General features: G+C 37.0%; 1 protein-coding gene and 30 non-coding genes across 33 annotated transcripts in view; 15 read left to right on the top strand and 16 right to left on the bottom strand.

Moving 5' to 3' along the window:
- LOC133613398 (contactin-associated protein-like 5) overlaps nt 1-23,750 on the top strand; it is a 314,549-nt gene that overhangs the window by 150,614 nt on the left and 140,185 nt on the right. The gene's annotated exons all lie outside the window — the stretch shown is intronic.
- trnai-aau (transfer RNA isoleucine (anticodon AAU)) lies at nt 1,681-1,752 on the bottom strand. The gene has a single exon. It is a non-coding gene; the product is annotated as a tRNA-Ile (tRNA).
- Nucleotides 1,977-2,049, bottom strand: trnav-uac (transfer RNA valine (anticodon UAC)). Its single transcript has one exon. It is a non-coding gene; the product is annotated as a tRNA-Val (tRNA).
- On the top strand, nt 3,765-3,837 carry trnav-aac (transfer RNA valine (anticodon AAC)). The gene has a single exon. It is a non-coding gene; the product is annotated as a tRNA-Val (tRNA).
- trnav-uac (transfer RNA valine (anticodon UAC)) lies at nt 4,471-4,543 on the top strand. Its single transcript has one exon. It is a non-coding gene; the product is annotated as a tRNA-Val (tRNA).
- On the bottom strand, nt 5,383-5,455 carry trnav-aac (transfer RNA valine (anticodon AAC)). Its single transcript has one exon. It is a non-coding gene; the product is annotated as a tRNA-Val (tRNA).
- Nucleotides 5,714-5,786, bottom strand: trnav-aac (transfer RNA valine (anticodon AAC)). The gene has a single exon. It is a non-coding gene; the product is annotated as a tRNA-Val (tRNA).
- Nucleotides 6,045-6,117, bottom strand: trnav-aac (transfer RNA valine (anticodon AAC)). The gene has a single exon. It is a non-coding gene; the product is annotated as a tRNA-Val (tRNA).
- trnav-uac (transfer RNA valine (anticodon UAC)) lies at nt 9,330-9,402 on the top strand. Its single transcript has one exon. It is a non-coding gene; the product is annotated as a tRNA-Val (tRNA).
- On the top strand, nt 9,655-9,727 carry trnav-aac (transfer RNA valine (anticodon AAC)). Its single transcript has one exon. It is a non-coding gene; the product is annotated as a tRNA-Val (tRNA).
- On the bottom strand, nt 10,556-10,628 carry trnav-aac (transfer RNA valine (anticodon AAC)). Its single transcript has one exon. It is a non-coding gene; the product is annotated as a tRNA-Val (tRNA).
- trnav-aac (transfer RNA valine (anticodon AAC)) lies at nt 10,887-10,959 on the bottom strand. The gene has a single exon. It is a non-coding gene; the product is annotated as a tRNA-Val (tRNA).
- trnav-aac (transfer RNA valine (anticodon AAC)) lies at nt 11,389-11,461 on the top strand. The gene has a single exon. It is a non-coding gene; the product is annotated as a tRNA-Val (tRNA).
- Nucleotides 11,772-11,844, top strand: trnav-uac (transfer RNA valine (anticodon UAC)). Its single transcript has one exon. It is a non-coding gene; the product is annotated as a tRNA-Val (tRNA).
- On the top strand, nt 12,097-12,169 carry trnav-aac (transfer RNA valine (anticodon AAC)). Its single transcript has one exon. It is a non-coding gene; the product is annotated as a tRNA-Val (tRNA).
- On the bottom strand, nt 13,000-13,072 carry trnav-aac (transfer RNA valine (anticodon AAC)). Its single transcript has one exon. It is a non-coding gene; the product is annotated as a tRNA-Val (tRNA).
- On the top strand, nt 13,319-13,391 carry trnai-uau (transfer RNA isoleucine (anticodon UAU)). The gene has a single exon. It is a non-coding gene; the product is annotated as a tRNA-Ile (tRNA).
- Nucleotides 13,649-13,721, bottom strand: trnav-uac (transfer RNA valine (anticodon UAC)). The gene has a single exon. It is a non-coding gene; the product is annotated as a tRNA-Val (tRNA).
- trnav-aac (transfer RNA valine (anticodon AAC)) lies at nt 14,379-14,451 on the bottom strand. The gene has a single exon. It is a non-coding gene; the product is annotated as a tRNA-Val (tRNA).
- trnav-uac (transfer RNA valine (anticodon UAC)) lies at nt 14,664-14,736 on the bottom strand. Its single transcript has one exon. It is a non-coding gene; the product is annotated as a tRNA-Val (tRNA).
- On the top strand, nt 16,277-16,349 carry trnav-aac (transfer RNA valine (anticodon AAC)). The gene has a single exon. It is a non-coding gene; the product is annotated as a tRNA-Val (tRNA).
- Nucleotides 17,135-17,207, top strand: trnav-uac (transfer RNA valine (anticodon UAC)). The gene has a single exon. It is a non-coding gene; the product is annotated as a tRNA-Val (tRNA).
- Nucleotides 17,460-17,532, top strand: trnav-uac (transfer RNA valine (anticodon UAC)). Its single transcript has one exon. It is a non-coding gene; the product is annotated as a tRNA-Val (tRNA).
- On the bottom strand, nt 18,249-18,321 carry trnav-aac (transfer RNA valine (anticodon AAC)). Its single transcript has one exon. It is a non-coding gene; the product is annotated as a tRNA-Val (tRNA).
- Nucleotides 18,868-18,940, top strand: trnav-aac (transfer RNA valine (anticodon AAC)). Its single transcript has one exon. It is a non-coding gene; the product is annotated as a tRNA-Val (tRNA).
- On the bottom strand, nt 20,268-20,340 carry trnav-aac (transfer RNA valine (anticodon AAC)). Its single transcript has one exon. It is a non-coding gene; the product is annotated as a tRNA-Val (tRNA).
- trnav-aac (transfer RNA valine (anticodon AAC)) lies at nt 20,599-20,671 on the bottom strand. The gene has a single exon. It is a non-coding gene; the product is annotated as a tRNA-Val (tRNA).
- Nucleotides 21,078-21,150, top strand: trnav-gac (transfer RNA valine (anticodon GAC)). The gene has a single exon. It is a non-coding gene; the product is annotated as a tRNA-Val (tRNA).
- On the top strand, nt 21,488-21,560 carry trnav-uac (transfer RNA valine (anticodon UAC)). The gene has a single exon. It is a non-coding gene; the product is annotated as a tRNA-Val (tRNA).
- trnav-uac (transfer RNA valine (anticodon UAC)) lies at nt 22,144-22,216 on the bottom strand. The gene has a single exon. It is a non-coding gene; the product is annotated as a tRNA-Val (tRNA).
- On the bottom strand, nt 22,871-22,943 carry trnav-aac (transfer RNA valine (anticodon AAC)). The gene has a single exon. It is a non-coding gene; the product is annotated as a tRNA-Val (tRNA).

Genomic DNA, 23,750 nt, shown 5'->3' with positions numbered 1-23,750 from the left:
TCCGCGCGCTCCGCCCGCGCAGCTTACCTGCCCGCCACCCCTGTTGCCGGGGGCGCCTAACAGGGGTCACTCCGCGCGCAGTGCGCTCACGAAAGGTGTGGGGCCCATACCCGGCCGTCGCCGGCAGCGAGACGCGCTTGGAGGTGCGCTCAGTGCGGCTCCCATATGATTGCGCACTGGTGTACGTCTGGGCCGTGACAGCGTGGCACGCGAATGTCTGTGCTGCATTGGATCAGTCTCCTTTCTTTAACAGGCAAAAGCTTTATAACCTCACTAATGCCTTGCATCGTCTATATTAGATATATAACAACGGGCGGGTGCGGTTCTGATTAAATGTTAGAAACGGGTGGATGGCGGATGGTTGACGACTTTCTGATGCGGTTGCGGATGAAATAATTGCCTATCCGTGCATCTCTAGTAGATATCTTCAACGTCCTCGACGGGTCGCCAGGCACGCAGCACTCCTCTTCTCCCAAGAGTCTGTCGCGTGTCCAGCAGCAACCATTCCGCCAAGACAGGCAGGTTCCCCTTGACAAATTTGTTGAGAGGCAAGTTGATGAATTCCATTGTTTAGAGCAGTGTTTTTCAACCACTGTGCCGCGGCACACAAGTGTGCCGTGAGATACAGTCTGGTGTGCCGTGGGAGATTATCTAATTTCACATATTTGGGTTAAAAACATTTTTTGCAAACCAGTAATTATAGTCTCCAAATTATGTGTTGTTGTTGTTGAGTGTCGGTGCTGTCTAGAGCTCGGCAGAGTAACCGTGTAATACTCTTCAATATCAGTAGGTGGCAGCCGGTAGCTAATTGCTTTGTAAATGCAGGTAAAAGGTGTCTTATGCTTAAACCAAAAATAAACAAAAGGTGAGTGCCCTTAAGAAAAGGCATTGAAGCGTAGGGAAGGTTATGCAGAACAAAACTAAAACTGAACTGGCTACAAAGTAAACAAAAACAGAATGCTGGACAACAGCAAAAACTTACTGTGGAGCAAAGACGGCGTCCACAATGTACATCCGAACATGACATGACAATCAACAATGTCCCCACAAAGAAGGATAAAAACAACTGAAATATTCTTGATTGCTAAAACGAAGTAGATGCAGGAAATATCGCTCAAAGGAAGACATGAAGCTGCTACAGGAAAATACCAAAAAAAGAAAAAAAGCCACCAAAATAGGAGCGTAAGACAAGAACTACAACACTACACACAGGAAAACAGCAAACAACTCCAAATAAGTCATGGCATGATGTGACAGGTGGTGACAGTACACCTACTTTGAGACAAGAGCTATATTGATGCATGCTTGGTTATGCTTTAAAGTCATATCCAATAATTGCGACAATGACTTTTAACTGTCAACTGAGTTTATGATTTCTGCTGGTGGTGTGCCTCCGGATTTTCTTAATGCAAAAAATGTGCCTTGGCTCAAAAAAGGTTGAAAAACACTGGTTTAGAGTTTAGAGAGCAGTGCAAAAAGAGGCAACAAGAAAGTTGAAACAAGACAAAACAAAGAGGAAAGCAGGTGAGAAAAGGGAGCGTCCGCCTTCGATGAGTGCCAGTGAGAAAGAGTTTTACATTGTACCTAAGTAAATACTGCACGAGCACTGGTATATATTGCAGGATAAGTGTAAGCAAATCATTTGGAGGAACACTGCAGGCATTTTGTTTGTGGTAAACATGGTTTCACTGGGAATCGAACCCAGGACCATCTGCGTATTAAGCAGACGTGATACTACTACACTATGGAACCCATGTGTTTCAGGAAAGCCAGCTGTGTATTTGCCACTAGTTGGCAGTGTGAATAAAGACTTGCAACTGCTTGTTCACTGAAATATTTTTCAAAAGTACTTTTGTGTATTCAAGAGTTTAAAATTGGAACTAAGTAAATACTGCATTAGTGATGGTATATTTTGCAAAATAAGTGTTAGCAAAATGTTGATCTTTAGCAATGCCGTTGTTTACTTGTGATAGACATGGTTCCACTGGGAATCGAACCCAGGACCTTCTGCGTGTAAAGCAGACGTGATAACTACTACAATATGGAACCCATGTGTGTCAGGAAGTTTTACTTTGTTTTCTTTCACGCAGAGTTCCCAAAAACGAATAAAATTGGTGTACACTGTGTACATAGTAGTGTGAATGTTGTCTGTCTATCTGTGTTGGCCCTGCGATGAGGTGGCGACTTGTCCAGGGTGTACCCCGCTTTCCGCCCGATTGTAGCTGAGATAGGCTCCAGCGCCCCCCGCGACCCCAAAGGGAATAAGCGGTAGAAAATGGATGGATGGATGTGTACATAGTGATGTAAGTTATAAGACAAACTGTGCCTTAAAGTATAACTACTAGGGCTGCAACAACTAATCGATTAAATCGATTAAAATCAATTATAAAAATAGTTGGCGATTAATTTAGTCATCGATTCATTGGATCTATGCTATGCGCATGCGCAGAGGCAATTATTATTATTTATTTATTTTATTTAAATTTATTTTATTTTATTTTATTATTTTTTTTATAAATCTTTATTCATAAACTGCAACATGTACAAACAGCTGAGAAACAATAATCAAAATAAGTATGGTGCCAGTATGCTGGGGCTTTTTTCAATAAAATACTGGAAAGGATAGAAATGTAGTTTGTCTCTTTTATCCGATTATTAAACGATTAATCGAAGGAATAATCGACAGATTAATTGATTATCTAATTAATCATTAGTTGCAGCCCTAATAACTACTACACTATGGAACATATGGATGTGTCATATATAATAAGACAAGATGTAAACATATGTGCATATAAATAAAACAATGTTCAATGCACTAATAATATTATAGCCTTAATGTATTATTATGTTTTGTTATGATTTGTATTTATCTACATGAATCAGATAATCTATACGTTACACTCTGTAGTAAATGAAAACTCGACAGATTTCTAATCATATTTAAATTAATAATGACAGGTTATATGATTATTTAAAATCGTATACTAGCCACTTTATATGGAATTTATTGGCACCTTTTTGTAAAAAACAAAAAAATGAAAAAAGAAAATATTCAGGGGAATTCATCTAAATATGTTCTAGATATGTTTATCATATATTTAAAAACGCAAACACCTAATTAAGGTTTTTACATATGTCTTAAAAATTGGCATAAAATTACAAACAAGTTCTTACGAAGATTGTTTGACTACTTTGAGTTCCCAAAACAACTGAAAACGGTGTAATACATGGCGTGGTAATGGTATATTTTGTGGGATATGTGTTCCACTGGGAATCGAACCCAGGACCTTCTGCATTAAAGCAGATGTGATAACTACTTCACTATGAAGCCCATGAGCATCTGGAAGCTTTACTGTGTTTTCTTTTACACAGAGTTTTGTAAAACACCTGAAAGTGGTGCAATGAGCATGCCAGGCCACTAGTTGGCGATGTAAAGAAAGGCTACAGGGATGCACAGTGGCGTCAAAGTTTAGATTTTTTTGGATTTTATTTTTCTTTAATTTAAATATGTAAGTTATAAAACAAAATTGATGGACAAAATATGTCATTAAAACAATGATAGTGCAGTATTTACTTAGGTCCAATTTTAAACTCACGAATACACAAAAGTGCTTTTGAAAAATATTTAGGTGAACAAGCATTTGCAAGTCTTTCTTCACACTGCCAACTAGTGGCCTGGCATGCACATTACACTATTTTCAGTAGTTTTTTTTAGAAACACTGCGCAAACGAAAACACAGTTGTAGTTTGTGCCACAAGTGGGTTCCATAGTGTAGTAGTTATCACGTCTGCTTAACACGCAGAAGGTCCTGGGTTCAATTCCCAGTGGAACCATGTCTACCCCAACCAAACACTTGTTGCACAAATTATATCATTATCACACCACTAGTGCAGTATTTACTTACTTTAAACTCACAAAACACAAAGTGTTTTTGAAAAATAGGTGTATGTTATGTTTATATTTCGGTGAACAAGCATTTGCAAATCTTCCTTCACATCGCCAACTAGTGGCCTGGCATGCACATTTTACCATTTTCAGTTGTTTTGGGAACGCAAAGAACTTAAACATTCCTAATTTGAACTTGGTTCTAAATATATGAAGGTTTGTTGAAATTTGTCACATTAAATACAAAACATTTATAGGTTCCATTGTGTAGTAGTTATCATGTCTGCTTTACACACAGAAGGTCCAGGGTTCGATTCCCAGTAAAACCATGTACTTTTCACTACTTTACTCTTAGACAACCAAAATAGTACAATTTTTACTTCAAATATTTGTATCAACAAAGACGCTTGGCAAGCCTTAAGAGAAAAAGCAGTTGGCATGCATGGCTGTCATTCCTTCACATCGCCACCTAGTGGCCTGGCATGCATATTACACCATTTTTGGTTATTTTGAGACTTCTACATACACAATTTATCCACTCTGCACAAACGCAAACACGGTAGATTTTCATGACACACATGGGTTCCATAGTGTAGTAGTTATCACGTCTGCTTAACACGCAGAAGATCCTGGGTTCGATTCCCAGTGGAACCATGACTATATATATATAGACTGTATATGAAGTAGCAAGCTGGTGGCCTGACATTCATATGACAGTGTTTTTTTGTCACTTTTGGTATCGGTACATGATTAAAAACACAGTGAAATATTTACAATGTAAAACAGTATTTTTCACAAACACAACCCAAAGTGTACATGACACAAATCTTTAAGTCACACAAACACCGACAAACTATTCTGTAAGACCTGGACGGAAAGTTTAGTTTTTCTTCACATCACCAACTAGTGGCCTGGCATGTATATTACACCATTTTCAGTTGTTTTGAGAACTCAAAGTAGTTAAACAAGGGTGATGGGTCAAATGCAGAGAATACTTTCGCCAAACCTAGTGTGTGTGTGACAATCATTGGCACTTTAACTTTAACATTCCTAGTTGGAACTTGGTACTAATTCTTAGCAAGTTTTTAAAACATATGTAAAAACCTTCATTATTATTATTTATTTTTTTACAGATGGGATTAACATATCTACGACATATCTAAATTAACCTCCGTAAATATTTTTTTAAAGAAAGTTTTTTTTTTTGTGTTTTTTTAACAAAAAAGTGCCAACAAATTCAATATATAGTGGCCAAAATATGATTTTAAATAATCATATAACCTGTCATTATTCACTTAAATATAATTAGAAATCTATCAAGTTTTCATTTACTGCAGAGTGTAAAGTAGAAATGATCTGATTCATGTAGAGTATTACGAATCATAATAAAACACAATTATTATTTTATCATTATTAGTGCAACTTTTGGGGGACAAGCAACCCCCTTTGTTTAAAAACTAGTAACACCTCTGTTTCTAACTTTGTGATAGACATGGTTCCACTGGGAATCGAACCCAGGACCTTCTGCGTGTTAAGCAGACGTGATAACTACTACACTATGGAACCCATGTGTGAAAAAAAGGTTTACCGTGTTTTCATTTGTGCAGAGTGGATTATTTGTGTACGTAGGAGTACCAAAATAACCAAAATGGGTGTAATATACATGCCAGGCCACTAGTTGGCGTTGTAAAGGAATGACAAGCATGCATGCTAACTGTTTTTTCTCTTAACTCTTGTCAAGTGTCTTTGTCACTGTTGATACAACAATTTTAAGTAAACATTCTACTGTTTTGGTTGTGTAAGATTAAAGTGAAGAAAAGTACATGGTTCCACTGGGAATCGAACCCAGGACCTTCTGCGTGTTAAGCAGACGTGATAACTACTACACTATGGAACCCATGTGCGAAAGAAAGGTTTACCGTGTTTTCATTTGTGCAGAGTGGATTATTCGTGTACATAGGAGTACCAAAATAACCAAAAGGGGTGTAATATACATGCCAGGCCACTAGTTGGCGATGTAAAGGAATGACAAGCATGCATGCCAACTGCTTTTTCCCTTAAGGCTTGTCAAGTGTCTTTGTCACTGTTGATACAACAATTTTAAGTAAACATTCTACTGTTTTGGTTGTGTAAGATTAAAGTGAAGAAAAGTACATGGTTCCACTGGGAATCGAACCCAGGACCTTCTGCGTGTTAAGCAGACGTGATAACTACTACACTATGGAACCCATGCGTGGCAGGAAGCTCTACTGTGTTTTTTTTCCACAGAGTTTCGTAAAACAACTGAAAGTGGTGTAATGTGCATGTCAGGCCACTAGTTGGCGATGTAAAGAAAGGCTACAGGGATATACAACTGTGTCAAAGTTGAGATTTTTCCGGTTTTTTTTTCTGTAATTTAAATACGTAAATTTAAAGAAATATATTGATAGACAAAATATGTAATTAAAACAATGCTAGTGCAGTATTTACTTGGGTCCAATTTTAAACTCATGAATACACAAAAGTGTTTTGAAAAAATATTTAGGAGAACAAGAATTTGCAAGTCTTTCTTCACACTGCCAACTAGTGGCCTGGCATGCACATTACACTATTTTCAGTTGTTTTTTTTAGAAACACTGCGCAAACGAAAGCACGGTTGTAGTTTTTGCCGCAAGTGGGTTCCATTGTGTAGTAGTTATCACCAGTGTTGGGACTAACGCGTTACTTTGTAACGCGTTACTGTAACGCCGTTAGTTTCGGCGGTAACTAGTAATCTAACGCGTTATTTTTTTATATTTAGTAACTCAGTTACCGTTACTACATGATGCGTTACTGCGTTATTTTACGTTACTTTTTATGTAGTATAAAGTGTGTTTTATCGGAGCGCTGCTCTGTCATCGTTCTGATTCTTCTTGTGTCACAAGCCGGAGAAGAGAGAGAGACATGCGCTCTGTGTGGGTGTGTCTGAGTGTGATTGTGGGGAGCGAGGGGGGGGCGTGTCTGATCATGGCGGAGCCAGAAGTCGAGTTTGCTAACATGGAGATATTTTCACTACTTTTCTTTTGTCGAGCACAAAGAAAATAACATTTTAGTTAAATGTAAATTGTGCTTTGGATCAAAGATGCCATCTACTGCCCAAAACAGCAATTCAAATCTGCTGAAACAAGCTACATAGCAACATGCTTCGACGAAGCTAGTAAAGAGAGACAGAGACTCTGATGCCACTTCACCTCCACCACCACCACCATTCACCACTGAAGGTACACACTCTGTCAATCAATGTTCCCTCTAATTGTTCATGTGTGAGCAAATGCAAAAAGTCCCTGAGCATTGAGTGGAGTCCATGTGAGCAACTTTAGACGTGCACACTGTGGCTACACCAGCAGCACACCTGTCCCAAACCTCACTAAACAACAACTTACATCTCCATCCATCCATCCATTTTCTACCGCTTGTCCCTTTCGGGGTCGCTGGAGCCTATCTCAGCTGCATTCGGGCGGAAGGCAGGGTACACCCTGGCCAAGTCCCCACCTCATCACAGGGCCAACACAGATAGACAGACAACATTCTCTTATTATTATAATCAAATGACAGCAGTCATTTCCATTTCTAATATAAGTGTTTAGGCCCACTTATAATGACAATAACCAAAAATATTGTTTTTCATGAACTGTGTACTTGTATTGTTTGTCTGGGTGGAGGTCCTGCTTTGGAAATAATTTGTACCCCTTTCAGACATTGCATTTAGTTCCCATTAAAACATTCACATGTTGCACAATGAGATGTAAGCAGGGGATCATGTGTACATTCCTGCAACTTCCTGTTTGTAAAAAATATATTTTTATTAGTATTTATTTAATATACTAACAGCATTTAATGATTAATATTTATAAATTAAGATTCCTAATAAATGACACTAGAATAAGCACACATTTGATTGGTAAATCATAGTGTAACGACCTGGAATGACACTTTATGTGTGGTGTTGGAGTTGTCCGACTTTTTGTGTGGCTGTAAACGCATCTGGCTAAGTGCCATATGTGCAAGTGTTGGCGCACGTGAGAGAGCGAGCGGCTGCTGTTGATATAACAAAGTTGCTTTTGGTCTGGTTTGTACTGCAGAAAATGACCAGTTTTGCTAGATATCATTTTTTTTACTAATGTTTTGGTGATGTGTTTATGGCCGACAGTAAAGAGTTTTGCTCAGTAAAGTGATGGATGGAATTCATGTCCTCAAAGCGTCTCGACAGACGTTACAATATTTGAACAATGATGACGAAAACGGTTTTCTCTGTCGTGTCCGTGTCGTGTTGAAAATTGTTATGCGCTTATTTTTTTATTTGATTTTGTGCATGGCATAGATTTGCCATGCGCAGAGGACGCTTGAGCAGTGCGCAATTGCACATGCGCGCTCCTGAGAGGGAACGTTGCTGTCAATTCTCTTATATACTCTTTCATTCTAGACTTCTAGAGTGTTTGATTATCACATCACTCTAAATGTATAGACTATAAAGTTCACAAACATAAAGAGGGATCCTAGTGGGCCAGGCCAATCTTTCCTTATCTCTAAACTAAAACTGGGGAAATGTGTAGAGTGTTCTGGGCTTCAGACATGATTTTGTATCAGAATTACTTGAGGAAGAAAATGCCTGGTTAGACTTTGTGTATGTAGTGTGTGCCTTTCTTGCTTTACAGCTATGCTGTTATTATGCTGTTTGTTACTTATGTACGTTATGTTGCAGCTATTTAAAATAGTTTTGTCAATTTGTTCTGGCCAGAAACAAATTGGCCTTTGTAACATATCTTTGTCTTTGTGTGTTGTATGTAGACCACATGGCTTAGCAGAGTTGAGTGATGCAAATGCATGTCAAGTTGATCAACAGATTGTATTATTCTCCAGTGCAATAACAGTACTGAAATGAAGGCTAAAAAGGGCATTAATTGGAGCTTTAAAAAGAAAAGAAAAAAGAAGTAACTAAATAGTTACTTTTCACAGTAACGCATTACTTTTTGGTGTAAGTAACTGAGTTACTTTTGAAATGAAGTAACTAGTAACTGTAACTAGTTACTGCTTTTCAGTAACTAACCCAACACTGGTTATCACGTCTGCTTAACACGCAAAAGGTCCTGGGTTCGATTCCCAGTGGAACCATATCTACCCCAATCAAACACTTGTTTCACAAATTATACCATTATCACACAGCTAGTGCAGTATTTACTTACTTTAAACTCACAAAACACAAAAGTGTTTTTGAAAAATAGGTGTGTGTTATGTTTATATTTCGGTGAACAAGCATTTGCAAATCTTCCTTCACATCGCCAACTAGTGGCCTGGCATGCACATTTTACCATTTTCAGTTGTTTTGGGACCTCAAAGAAGTTAAACATTCCTAGTTTGAACTTGGTTCTAACTATATTCAGGTATGTTGACATGTTTTTACATTATATACAGCAAGTCTATCGGTTCCATAGTGTAGTAGTTATCATGTCTGCTTTACACGCAGAAGGTCCAGGGTTCGATTCCCAGTGGAACCATGTACTATTCACTACTTTACTCTTACACAACCAAAACAGTAGAATTTTTACTTCAAATATTTGTATCAACAAAGACGCTTGGCAAGCCTTAAGAGAAAAAGCAGTTGGCATGCATGGCTGTCATTCCTTCACATTGTCAACTAGTGGCCTGGCATGTATATTACACCATTTTTGGTTATTTTGAGACTTCTACATACACAATTTATCCACTCTGCACAAACGCAAACACGGTAGACTTTCATGACACACATGGGTTCCATAGTGTAGTAGTTATCACGTCTGCTTAACACGCAGAAGGTCCTGGGTTCGATTCCCAGTGGAACCATGACTATATATATATATACTGTATATAAAGTGGCAAGCTGGTGGACTGACATGCATATGACAGTGTTTTTTGTCACTTTTGGTATCGGTACATGAATAAAAACACAGTGAAATATTTACAATGTAAAACAGTATTTTTCACAAACACAACCCAAAGTGTACATGACACAAATCTTTAAGTTACACAAACACCGACAAAATATTCTGTAAGACCTGGATGGAAAGTTTAGTTTTTCTTCACATCACCAACTAGTGGCCTAGCATGTATATTACACCATTTTCAGTTGTTTTGGGAACTCAAAGTAGTTAAACAAGGGTGATGGGTCAAATGCAGAGAATAATTTCGCCACACCTAGTGTGTGTGTGACAATCATTGGCACTTTAACTTTAACATTCCTAGTTGGAACTTGGTTCTAATTCTTAGCCATTTTTTTAAAACATATGTAAAAACCTTCATTATTATGATTTATTTTTTACAGATGGGATTAACATATCTACAACATATCTAAATTAACCTCCCTAAATATTTTTTTAAAGAAATTTTTTTTTTTTAACAAAAGAGTGCCAACAAATTCAATATAAAGTGGCCAAAATATGATTTTAAATAATCATATAACCTGTCATTATTCACTTAAATATAATTAGAAATCTATCAAGTTTTCATTTCCTACAGAGTGTAAAGTAGAAATTATCTGATTCATGTAGAGTATTACGAATCATAATAAAACACAATTATTATTTTATCATTATTAGTGCAACTTTTGGGGGACAAGCAACCCCCTTTGTTTAAAAACTAGTAACACCTCTGTTTCTAACTTTGTGATAGACATGGTTCCACTGGGAATCGAACCCAGGACCTTCTGCGTGTTAAGCAGACGTGATAACTACTATACTATGGAACCCATGTGTGCAAGAAAGGTTTACCGTGTTTTCATGTGTGCAGAGTGGATTATTTGTGTACATAGGAGTACCAAAATAACCAAAAGTGGTGTAATATACATGCCAGGCCACTAGTTGGCGATGTAAAGGAATGACAAGCATGCATGCCAACTGCTTTTTCTCTTAAGGCTTGTCAAGTGTCTTTGTCACTGTTGATACAACAATTTTAAGTAAACATTCTACTGTTTTGGTTGTGTAAGTGTAAAGTGAAGAAAAGTACATGGTTCCACTGGGAATCGAACCCAGGACCTTCTGCGTGTTAAGCAGACGTGATAACTACTACACTATGGAACCCATGCGTGGCAGGAAGCTCTACTGTGTTTTTTTTCCACAGAGTTTCGTAAAACAACTGAAAGTGGTGTAATGTGCATGCCAGGCCACTAGGTGGCGATGTAAAGAAAGGCTACAGGGATGCACAACGGTGTCATAGTTGAGATTTTTCCGGGGTTTTTTTCTGTAATTTAAATACGTAAATTTAAAGAAATATATTGATAGACAAAATATGTCATTAAAACAATGCTAGTGCAGTATTTACTTGGGTCCAATTTTAAACTCATGAATACACAAAAGTGCTTTTGAAAAAATATTTAGGAGAACAAGAATTTGCAAGTCTTTCTTCACACTGCCAACTAGTGGCCTGGCATGCACATTACACTATTTTCAGTTGTTTTTTTTAGAAACACTGCGCAAACGAAAGCACGGTTGTAGTTTTTGCCGCAAGTGGGTTCCATTGTGTAGTAGTTATCACGTCTGCTTAACACGCAGAAGGTCCTGGGTTCGATTCCCAGTGGAACCATATCTACCCCAATCAAACACTTGTTTCACAAATTATACCATTATCACACAGCTAGTGCAGTATTTACTTACTTTAAACTCACAAAACACAAAAGTGTTTTTGAAAAATAGGTGTATGTTATGTTTATATTTCGGTGAATAATTATTTGCAAATCTTCCTTCACATCGCCAACTAGTGGCCTGGCATGCACATTTTACCATTTTCAGTTGTTTTGGGACCTCATAGAAGTTAAACATTCCTAGTTTGAACTTGGTTCTAACTATATTCAGGTATGTTGACATGTTGTTACATTATATACTGCAAGTCTATAGGTTCCATAGTGTAGTAGTTATCATGTCTGCTTTACACGCAGAAGGTCCAGGGTTCGATTCCCAGTGGAACCATGTACTTTTCACTACTTTACTCTTACACAACCAAAACAGTAGAATTTTTACTTAAAATTATTGTATCAACAAAGACGCTTGGCAAGCCTTAAGAGAAAAAGCAGTTGGCATGCATGGCTGTCATTCCTTCACATCGCCAACTAGTGGCCTGGCATGTATATTACACCATTTTTGGTTATTTTGAGACTTCTACATACACAATTTATCCACTCTGCACAAACGCAAACACGGTAGACTTTCATGACACACATGGGTTCCATATTGTAGTAGTTATCACGTCTGCTTAACACGCAGAAGGTCCTGGGTTCGATTCCCAGTGGAACCATGACTATATATATATACTGTATATGAAGTGGCAAGCTGGTGGCCTGACATGCATATGACAGTGTTTTTTGTCACTTTTGGTATCGGTACATGAATAGAAACACAGTGAAATATTTACAATGTAAAACAGTATTTTTCACAAACACAACCCAAAGTGTACATGACACAAATCTTTAAGTCACACAAACACCAACAAACTATTCTGTAAAACCTGGACGGAAAGTTTAGTTTTTCTTCACATCACCAACTAGTGGCCTGGCATGTATATTACACCATTTTCAGTTGTTTTGGGAACTCAAAGTAGTTAAACAAGGGTGATGGGTCAAATGCAGAGAATAATTTCGCCACACCTAGTGTGTGTGTGACAATCATTGGCACTTTTACTTTAACATTCCTAGTTGGAACGTGGTTTTAATTCTTAGCAATTTTTTAAAACATTTAAAAACCTTCATTATTATTATTTATTTTTTTACAGATGGGATTAACATATCTACAACATATCTAAATTAACCTCCCTAAATATTTTTTTAAAGAACATTTTTTTGTTTTTTTTTAACAAAAAAGTGCCAACAAATTCAATATAAAGTGGCCAAAATATGATTTTAAATAATCATATAACATGTCATTATTCACTTAAATATAATTAGAAATCTATCAAGTTTTCATTTCCTACAGAGTGTAAAGTAGAAATGATCTGATTCATGTAGAGTAATACGAATCATAATAAAACACAATTATTATTTTATCATTATTAGTGCAACTTTTGGGGGACAAGCAACCCCCTTTGTTTAAAAACTAGTAACACCTCTGTTTCTAACTTTGTGATAGACATGGTTCCACTGGGAATCGTACCCAGGACCTTCTGCGTGTTAAGCAGACGTGATAACTACTACACTATGGAACCCATGCGTGGCAAGACAAAACAGTAGAATGTTTACTTAAAATTGTTGTATCACCAGTGACAAAGACACTTGACAAGAGTTAAGAGAAAAAGCAGTTGGCATGCATGCTTGTAGCTTCTTTCTTTACATCGCCAACTAGTGGCTTGGCATGCATATTACACCACTTTTGGTTATTTTGAGACTTCTACATACACAATCAATTCACTCTGCACAAACGCAAACACGGTTAACCCTTCCTGACACACGTGGGTTCCATAGTGTAGTAGTTATCACGTCTGCTTTATAGGCAGAAGGTCCTGGGTTCGATTCCCAGTGAAACCATGACTATATATATAAAATGGCCAAAATATGATTCCATAAAATCATACAACCTGTAAATATTCACTAAAACATGATTATAAATCTGTTGGGTTTTCATTTACTACAAAGTGTAAATTAGAGATTATTTTATTCACGTCATCATTATCATAATAAAACATGATTATGATTGTATCGTTATGAGTGCAACTTTTGGGTGATAAGTAACCCCCGGTGTGAAAAAACTAGTGACACCTCTGTTTCTAACTTTGTAATAGACATGGTTCCACTGGGAATCGAACCCAGGACCTTCTGCGTGTAAAGCAGACGCGATAACTACTACACTATGGAACCCAGGTGTGTCAGGAAGGTTTACTATGTTAGTGTTTGTGTCAGAGTCTCAAAATGACTGAAAGTGGTGTAATATACATGCCAGGCCACTAGTTGGCGATGTAAAGGATTGACAAGCATGCATGACAACTGTTTTTCTTTTAAGGCTTGTCAAGCATCTTTGTCGCTGTTGATACAACAATTTTAAGTAAACATACAACTGTTTTGGTTGTGTAAGAGTAAAGAACATGGTTCCACTGGGAATCAAACCCAGGATCTTTTGCCTGTAAAGCAGACGTGATAATTACTACACAATGGAGCCCATGTGTGGCAGGAAGGTTTTCTGTGCTTTCTTTTACACAGAGTTTTGTAAAAAAAAAACTAAAAGTGGTGTAATGTGCATGCCAGGCCACTAGTTGGCAAGGCAAATAAGAGCTACAGACATGCACAGTGGTGTCATAGTTGAACGGAAAGTGAGGATGTTGTATCCGGTCCCCAAGCTCAGAGGGAAATTGGGGCTTGTGTAAAAAATTAAAAAATAAATTTCTGAAATAAAAATTAATAAATTATCAGAAAAAACTACTGTAATTACGCTCTGTGGAAATTGTATATTTTGCGCGACAAGAATTAGCAAAAGGTTAAATGTTAGCAACACTGCACTTGTTTTGCTTGTGATAGACATGGTTCCACTGGGAATCGAACCCAGGACCATCTGCGTGTTAAGCAGACGTGATAACTACTACACTATGGAACCCATGTGTTTCAGAAAAGCCAGCTGTGTTTTTGCCACTAGTTGGCAGTGTGAAGAAAGACTTGCAACTGCTTGTTCACCAAAATATTTTTAATTTATTAGTGAGATTAAAATTGGAACTAAGTAAATACTGCACTAGTGATGGTATATTTTGTAAAATAAGTGTTAGCAAAATGTTGATCTCTAGCAACGTCGTTGTTTGCTTGTGATAGACATGGCTTCACTGGGAATCGAACCCAGGACCTTCTGCGTGTAAAGCAGATGTGATAACTACTACACTATGGAACCCATGTGAGTCAGTAAGGCTTACTTTTGTGTTTTGTCACGCAGAGTTCCCAAAAACGACTAAAAATGGTGTACACTGTGTACACAGAGATGTAAGTTATAAGACAAACTGTGCCTTAAAGTATAATTACTAGGGCTGCAACAACTAATCGATTAAATTGATTAAAATCGATTATAAAAATAGTTGCCGATTAATTTAGTCATTGATTCATTGGATCTATGCTATGTGCATGCGCAGAGGCAATTATTATTATTTATTTATTTTCTTTTAAAAAATGTTTTGTTTTGTTTTTCTTTATAAACCTTTATTTATAAACTGCAATATGTACAAACAGCTGAGAAACAGTAATCAAAATAAGTATGGTGGCAGTATGCTGGGGCTTTTTTCAATAAAATACTGGAAAGGATAGAAATGTAGTTTGTCTCTTTTATCCGATTATTAATCGATTAATCGAAGTAATAATCGACAGATTAATCGATTATCAAATTAATCGTTAGTTGCAGCCCTAATAACTACTACACTATGGAACATATGGATGTGTCATATATAATAAGACAAGATGTAAACATATGTGCATATAAATAAATCAATGTTCAATGCACTAATAATATTATAGCCATAATGTATTATTATGTTTTGTTATGATTTGTATTTATCTACATGAATCAGATAATCTCTACTTTACACTCTGTAGTAAATGAAAACTTGACAGATTTATAATCATATTTAAATTAATAATGATAGGTTATATGATTATTTAAAATCATATACCGGCCACTTTATATGGAATTTATTGGCACCTTTTTGTAAAAAACGAAAAAATGAAAAAATCTAATATTTAGGGGAATTCATCTAAATATGTTCTAGATATGTTCATCATATCTTTAAAAATGCAAACACCTAATTAAGGTTTTTACATATGTCTTAAAAATTGGCATAAAATTACAAACAAGTTCTTACGAAGAATGTTTGACTACTTTGAGTTCCCAAAACAACTGAAAACGGTGTAATACATGGCAATGGTATATTTTGTGAGATATGTGTTCCACTGGGAATCGAACCCAGGACCTTCTGCATTAAAGCAGATGTGATAACTACTACACTATGAAGCCCATGAGCATCAGGAAGGTTTACTGTGTTTTCTTTTACACAGAGTTTTGTAAAACAACTGAAAGTGGTGTAATGTGCATGCCAGGCCACTAGTTGGCGATGTAAAGAAAGGCTACAGGGATGCACAGAGGCGTCAAAGTTGAGATTTTTTTGGATTTTATTTTCCTTTAATTTAAATATGTAAGTTATAAAAAAAAATTGATGGACAAAATATGTCATTAAAACAATGATAGTGCAGTATTTACTTAGGTCCAATTTTAAACTCACGAATACACAAAAGTGCTTTTGAAAAATATTTAGGTGAACAAGCATTTGCACGTCTTTCTTCACACTGCCAACTAGTGGCCTGGCATGCACATTACACTATTTTCAGTAGTTTTTTTTAGAAACACTGCGCAAACGACAACACAGTTGTAGTTTGTGCCACAAGTGGGTTCCATAGTGTAGTAGTTATCACGTCTGCTTAACACGCAGAAGGTCCTGGGTTCGATTCCCAGTGGAACCATGTCTACCCCAACCAAACACTTGTTGCACAAATTATACCATTATCACACCACTAGTGCAGTATTTACTTACTTTGAACTCACAAAACACAAAGTGTTTTTGAAAAATAGGTGTATGTTATGTTTATATTTCGGTGAACAAGCATTTGCAAATCTTCCTTCACATCGCCAACTAGTGGCCTGGCATGCACATTTTACCATTTTCAGTTGTTTTGGGAACGCAAAGAACTCAAACATTCCTAATTTGAACTTGGTTCTAAATATATGAAGGTTTGTTGACATTTGTCACATTAAATACAAAACATTTATAGGTTCCATTGTGTAGTAGTTATCATGTCTGCTTTACACGCAGAAGGTCCAGGGTTCGATTCCCAGTAAAACCATGTACTTTTCACTACTTTACTCTTACACAACCAAAATAGTACAATTTTTACTTCAAATATTTGTATCAACAAAGACGCTTGGCAAGCCTTAAGAGAAAAAGCAGTTGGCATGCATGGCTGTCATTCCTTCACATCGCCAACTAGTGGCCTGGCATGCATATTACACCATTTTTGGTTATTTTGAGACTTCTACATAATAAATAGGTGTGTGTTATGTTTATATTTCGGTGAACAAGCATTTGCAAATCTTCCTTCACATCGCCAACTAGTGGCCTGGCATGCACATTTTACCATTTTCAGTTGTTTTGGGAACTCAAAGAAGTTAAACATTCCTAGTTTGAACTTGGTTCTAACTATATTCAGGTATGTTGACATGTTGTTACATTATATACAGCAAGTCTATAGGTTCCATAGTGTAGTAGTTATCATGTCTGCTTTACACGCAGAAGGTCCAGGGTTCGATTCCCAGTGGAACCATGTACTTTTCACTACTTTACTCTTACACAACCAAAACAGTAGAATTTTTACTTAAAATTATTGTATCAACAAAGATGCTTGGCAAGCCTTAAGAGAAAAAGCAGTTGGCATGCATGGCTGTCATTCCTTCACATCGCCAACTAGTGGCCTGGCATGCATATTACACCATTTTTGGTTATTTTGAGATTTCTACATACACAATTTATCCACTCTGCACAAACGCAAACACGGTAGACTTTCATGACACACATGGGTTCCATAGTGTAGTAGTTATCACGTCTGCTTAACACGCAGAAGGTCCTGGGTTCGATTCCCAGTGGAACCATGACTATATATATATAGACTGTATATGAAGTGGCAAGCTGGTGGCCTGACATTCATATGACAGTGTTTTTTGTCACTTTTGGTATCGGTACATGAATAAAAACACAGTGAAATATTTACAATGTAAAACAGTATTTTTCACAAACACAACCCAAAGTGTACATGACACAAATCTTTAAGTCACACAAACACCGACAAACTATTCTGTAAGACCTGGACGGAAAGTTTAGTTTTTCTTCACATCACCAACTAGTGGCACTTTAACTTTAACATTCCTAGTTTGAACTTGGTTCTAATTCTTAGCAATTTTTAAAACATATGTAAAAACCCTAATTATTGTTATTTATTGTTTTACAGATGGGATTAACATATCTACAACATATCTAAATTAACCTCCCTAAATATTTTTTTAAAGAAAGTTTTTTTTGTTTTGTTTTTTTAACAAAAAAGTGCCAACAAATTCAATATAAAGTGGCCAAAATATGATTTTAAATAATCATATAACCTGTCATTATTCACTTAAATATAATTAGAAATCTATCAAGTTTTCATTTACTGCAGAGTGTAAAGTAGAAATGATCTGATTCATGTAGAGTATTACGAATCATAATAAAACACAATTATTATTTTATCATTATTAGTGCAACTTTTGGGGGATAAGCAACCCCCTTCGTTTAAAAACTAGTAACACCTCTGTTTCTAACTTTGTGATAGACATGGTTCCACTGGGAATCGAACCCAGGACCTTCTGCGTGTTAAGCAGACGTGATAACTACTACACTATGGAACCCATGTGTGAAAGAAAGGTTTACAGTGTTTTCATTTGTGCAGATTGGATTATTTGTGTACATAGGAGTACCAAAATAACCAAAATGGGTGTAATATACATGCCAGGCCACTAGTTGGCGTTGTAAAGGAATGACAAGCATGCATGCCAACTGCTTTTTCTGTTTCGTAAAACAACTGAAAGTGGTGTAATGTGCATGCCAGGCCACTAGTTGGCGATGTAAAGAAAGGCTACAGGGATGCACAACGGTGTCATAGTTGAGATTTTTCGGGGTTTTTTTTTCTGTAATTTAAATACATAAATTTAAAGAAATATATTGATAGACAAAATATGTCATTAAAACAATGCTCGTGCAGTATTTACTTGGTTCCAATTTTAAACTCATGAATACACAAAAGTGCTTTTGAAAACATATTTAGGAGAACAAGAATTTGCAAGTCTTTCTTCACACTGCCAACTAGTGGCCTGGCATGCACATTACACTATTTTCAGTTGTTTTTTTAGAAATACTGCACTAACGAAAACACAGTTGTAGTTTTGCCACAAGTGGGTTCCATAGTGTAGTAGTTATCACGTCTGCTTAACACGCAGAAGGTCCTGGGTTCGATTCCCAGTGGAACCATGTCTACCCCAACCAAACACTTGTTGCACAAATTATACCATTATCACACCGCTAGTGCAGTATTTACTTACTTTGAACTCACAAAACACAAAAGTGTTTTTGAAAAATAGGTGTATGTTATGTTTATATTTCGGTGAACAAGCATTTGCAAATCTTCCTTCACATCGCCAACTAGTGGCCTGGCATACACATTACACCATTTTCAGTTGTTTTGGGACCTCAAAGAAGTTAAACATTCCTAATTTGAACTTGGTTCTAACTATATTCAGGTATGTTGACATTTGTCACATTATATACAAAACATTTATAGGTTCCATAGTGTAGTAGTTATCATGTCTGCTTTACACGCAGAAGGTCCAGAGTTCGATTCCCAGTAAAACCATGTACTTTTCACTACTTTACTCTTACACAACCAAAATAGTACAATTTTTACTTCAAATTTTTGTATCAACAAAGACGCTTGGCAAGCCTTAAGAGAAAAAGCACTTGGCATGCATGGCTGTCATTCCTTCACATCGCCGACTAGTGGTCTGGCATGTAAATTATCAATCAATCAATCAATCAATGTTTATTTATATAGCCCTAAATCACAAGTGTCTCAAAGGGCTGCACAAGCCACAACGACATCCTCGGTACAAAGCCCACATAAGGGCAAGGAAAAACTCACCCCAGTGGGACGTCGATGTGAATGACTATGAGAAACCTTGGAGAGGACCGCATATGTGGGTAATCCCCCCCCCCCCTCTAGGGGAGACACAACCCAAAGTGTACATGACACAAATCTTTAAGTCACACAAACATCGACAAACTATTCTGTAAGACCTGGACGGAAAGTTTAGTTTTTCTTCACATCACCAACTAGTGGCACTTTAACTTTAACATTCCTAGTTGGAACTTGGTTCTAATTCTTAGCAATTTTTTAAAACATATGTAAAAACCTTCATTATTATTTTTTTTTTTTTTACAGATGGGATTAACATATCTACAACATATCTAAATTAACCTCCGTAAATATTTTTTTAAAGAAAGTTTTTTTTGTTTTGTTTTTTTAACAAAAAAGTGCCAACAAATTCAATATAAAGTGGCCAAAATATGATTTTAAATAATCATATAACCTGTCATTATTCACTTAAAAATAATTATAAATCTATCAAGTTTTCATTTACTGCAGAGTGTAAAGTAGAAATGATCTGATTCATGTAGAGTGTTACGAATCATAATAAAACACAATTATTATTTTATCATTATTAGTGCAACTTTTGGGGGACAAGCAACCCCCTTCGTTTAAAAACTAGTAACACCTCCGTTTCTAACTTTGTGATAGAGATGGTTCCACTGGGAATCGAACCCAGGACCTTCTGCGTGTTAAGCAGACGTGATAACTACTACACTATGGAACACATGTGTGAAAGAAAGGTTTACCGTGTTTTCATTTGTGCAGATTGGATTATTTGTGTACATAGGAGTACCAAAATAACCAAAAGGGGTGTAATATACATGCCAGGCCACTAGTTGGCGATGTAAAGGAATGACAAGCATGCATGCCAACTGCTTTTTCTCTTAAAGTTTGTCAAGTGTCTTTGTCACTGTTGATACAACAATTTTAAGTAAACATTTTACTGTTTTCGTTGTGTAAGATTAAAGTGAAGAAAAGTACATGGTTCCACTGGGAATCAAACCCAGGACCTTCTGCGTGTTAAGCAGACGTGATAACTACTACACTATGGAACCCATGTGCGTCAGGAAGCTCTACTGTGTGTTTTTTTTTCACAGAGTTTCGTAAAACATCTGAAAGTGGTGTAATGTGCATGCCAGGCCACTAGTTGGCGTAGAAAGGCTGCAGGCATGCACAACGTAATAGTTGGGGGGGAGAGGGGGGTTCTGTTATTTAAATATGTAAGTTATAAAAATGTTGATGGACAAAATATATCATTAAAACAATGCTAGTGCAGTATTTATTTAGGTTTAATTTTAAACTCACGAATACACAAATGTGCTTTTGAAAAATATTTAGGTGTACAAGCAGTCTTTCTTCACACTGCCAACTAGTGGCCTGGCATGCACATTACACTATTTTCAGTTGTTTTTTAGAAACACTGCGCAAACGAAAACACAGTTGTAGTGTTTGACACACATAGGTTCCATAGTGTAGTAGTTATCACGTCTGCCTGACACGCAAAAGGCCCTGGGTTCGATTCCCAGTGGAACCATAACTATTACAGCCAAAGCAACTGCAGTTTTGCTAACACTTGTCGTGCAAATTATACCATTATCACACCAATAGTGCAGTATTTATTTAGTTCCAACTTTAAACTCACAAAAACACAATAGTGTTTTTGAAAAATATGTGTATGTTATATTTATATTTCGGTGAACAAGCATTTGCAAATATTCCTTCATACTGCCAACTAGTGGCCTGGCATGCACATTACACCATTTTTAGTTGTGCTGGGAACTTAAAGTAGTGAAACATTCCTAGTTTGAGCCTGGTTCTAACTATATGCAGGTATGTTGACATGTTGTCACATTATAGATGACATATCTAAAGGTTCCATAGCATAGTGGTTATCATGTCTGCTTTACATGCAGAAGGTTCTGGGTTCGATTCTCAGTGGAACCATGTACTTTACTCTTACACAACCAAAACAGTAGAATGTTTACTTAAAATTGTTGTATCAACAGTGACAAAGACACTTGACAAGAGTTAAGAGAAAAAGCAGTTGGCATGCATGCTTGTAGCTTCTTTCTGTACATCGCCAACTAGTGGCCTGGCATGCATATTACACCACTTTTGGTTATTTTGAGACATCTACATACACAATTAATTCACTCTGCACAAACGCAAACACGGTAAACCCTTCCTGACACACATGGGTTCCATAGTGTAGTAGTTATCACGTCTGCTCTACAGGCAGAAGGTCCTCGGTTCGATTCCCAGTGAAACCATGACTATATATATAAGAGGGCCAAAATATGATTCCATAAAATCATATAACTTGTAAATATTCACTAAAACATGATTATAAATCTGTTGGGTTGTCATTTACTACAAAGTGTAAAGTAGAGATTATTTTATTCACGTCATCATATTCATAATTAAACATGATTATGATTGTATCGTTATGAGTGCAACTTTTGGGTGATAAGTAACCCATGGTGTTAAAAAACTGTTGACACCTCTGTTTCTAACTTTGTGATAGACATGGTTCCACTGGGAATTGAACCCAGGACCTTCTGCGTGTAAAGCAGACGTGATAACTACTACACTATGGAACCCATGTGCATCGGGAAGCTTGACTGTGTTCGTGTTTGTGTCAGATTCTCAAAATGACTGAAAGTGGTGTAATATGCATGCCAGGCCACTAGTTGGCGATGTAAAGGATTGACAAGAATGCATGACAACTGTTTTTCTTTTAAGGCTTGTCAAGCATCTTTGTCGCTGTTGATACAACAATTTTAAGTAAACATACAACTGTTTTGGTTGTGTAAGAGTAAAGAACATGGTTCCACTGGGAATCAAACCCAGGACTTTTTGCCTGTAAAGCAGAAGTGATAACTACTACACTATGGAGCCCATGTGTGTCAGGAAGGTTTTCTGTGCTTTCTTTTACACAGAGGTTTATAAAACAACTGAAAGTGGTGTAATGTGCATGCCAGGCCACTAGTTGGCGATGTAAATAAGAGCTACAGACATGCACAGTGGTGTCATAGTTGAGCGGAAAGGGAGGATGTTGTATCGGGTCCCTAAGCTCAGAGGGAAACCGGGGCTTGTGTAAAAAATAAAGATTTTTTTTTAAATATAAATGTATAAATTATCCCAAAAAAACTACTGTCAATACGCTCTGTGGAAATTGTATATATTTTGCGCGACAAGATTTAGCAAAAGGTTAAATGTTAGCAGTACTGCACTTGTTTTGCTTGTGATAGACATGGTTCCACTGGGAATCGAACCCAGGACCTTCTGCGTGTTAAGCAGACGTGATAACTACTACACTATGGAACCCACGTGTGACAGAAAGGGCAACCATGTTTTCGTTTGTGCATAGTTTCCAAAAAACATGTAAAAATGGTGTAATATGCATGCCAGGCCACTAGTTAGCAGTGTGAAGAAAGACTTGCAACTGTGTGTTTGTGTAAATATTTTTCAAAAGTACTTTTGTGTATTAGTGAGTTTAAAATTGCAACTAAGTAAATACTGCACTAGCATTGTGGTAATGATATATTTTATAGGATAAGTGTTAGCAAAATCCTTATCTTTAGCAATGCTATGTTTTCTTTGTGATAGTCATGGTTTCCACTGGGAATTGAACCCAGGACCAAGATGTTGCCAAAGATTGCAATATAGCCGAATGTCACAAAGGTCTCACTGTTCTGCTCGCATTCCCCAGTCATTTGTGGCAGCTTTAAGGTACTTCGAACGGCTGTCAGCGTCTTCCAATGTGTCGATACGCCAGAGAAATCCAATCAGCAGATGTCCTGTTATCATGTTCCAAATAGGTAGATATCTTCAACGTCCTCGACGGGTCGCCAGGCACGCAGCACTCCTCTTCTCCCAAGAGTCTGTCGCGTGTCCAGCAGCAACCATTCCGCCAAGACAGGCAGGTTCCCTTTGACAAATTTGTTGAGAGGCAAGTTGATAAATTCCATTGTTTAGAGCAGTGTTTTTCAACCACTGTGCCGCGGCACACAAGTGTGCCGTTAGATACAGTCTGGTGTGCCGTAGGAGATTATTTAATTTCACATATTTGGGTTAAAAACATTTTTTGCAAACCAGTAATTATAGTCTCCAAATTATGTGTTGTTGTTGTTG

This window comes from Nerophis lumbriciformis, linkage group LG13 (assembly GCF_033978685.3).
Source record: "Nerophis lumbriciformis linkage group LG13, RoL_Nlum_v2.1, whole genome shotgun sequence".
Lineage (NCBI taxonomy): Eukaryota > Metazoa > Chordata > Actinopteri > Syngnathiformes > Syngnathidae > Nerophis > Nerophis lumbriciformis.
The sequence above is the reverse complement of the archived record's forward strand: the minus strand, read 5'-3'. Positions and strand labels throughout refer to the sequence as shown.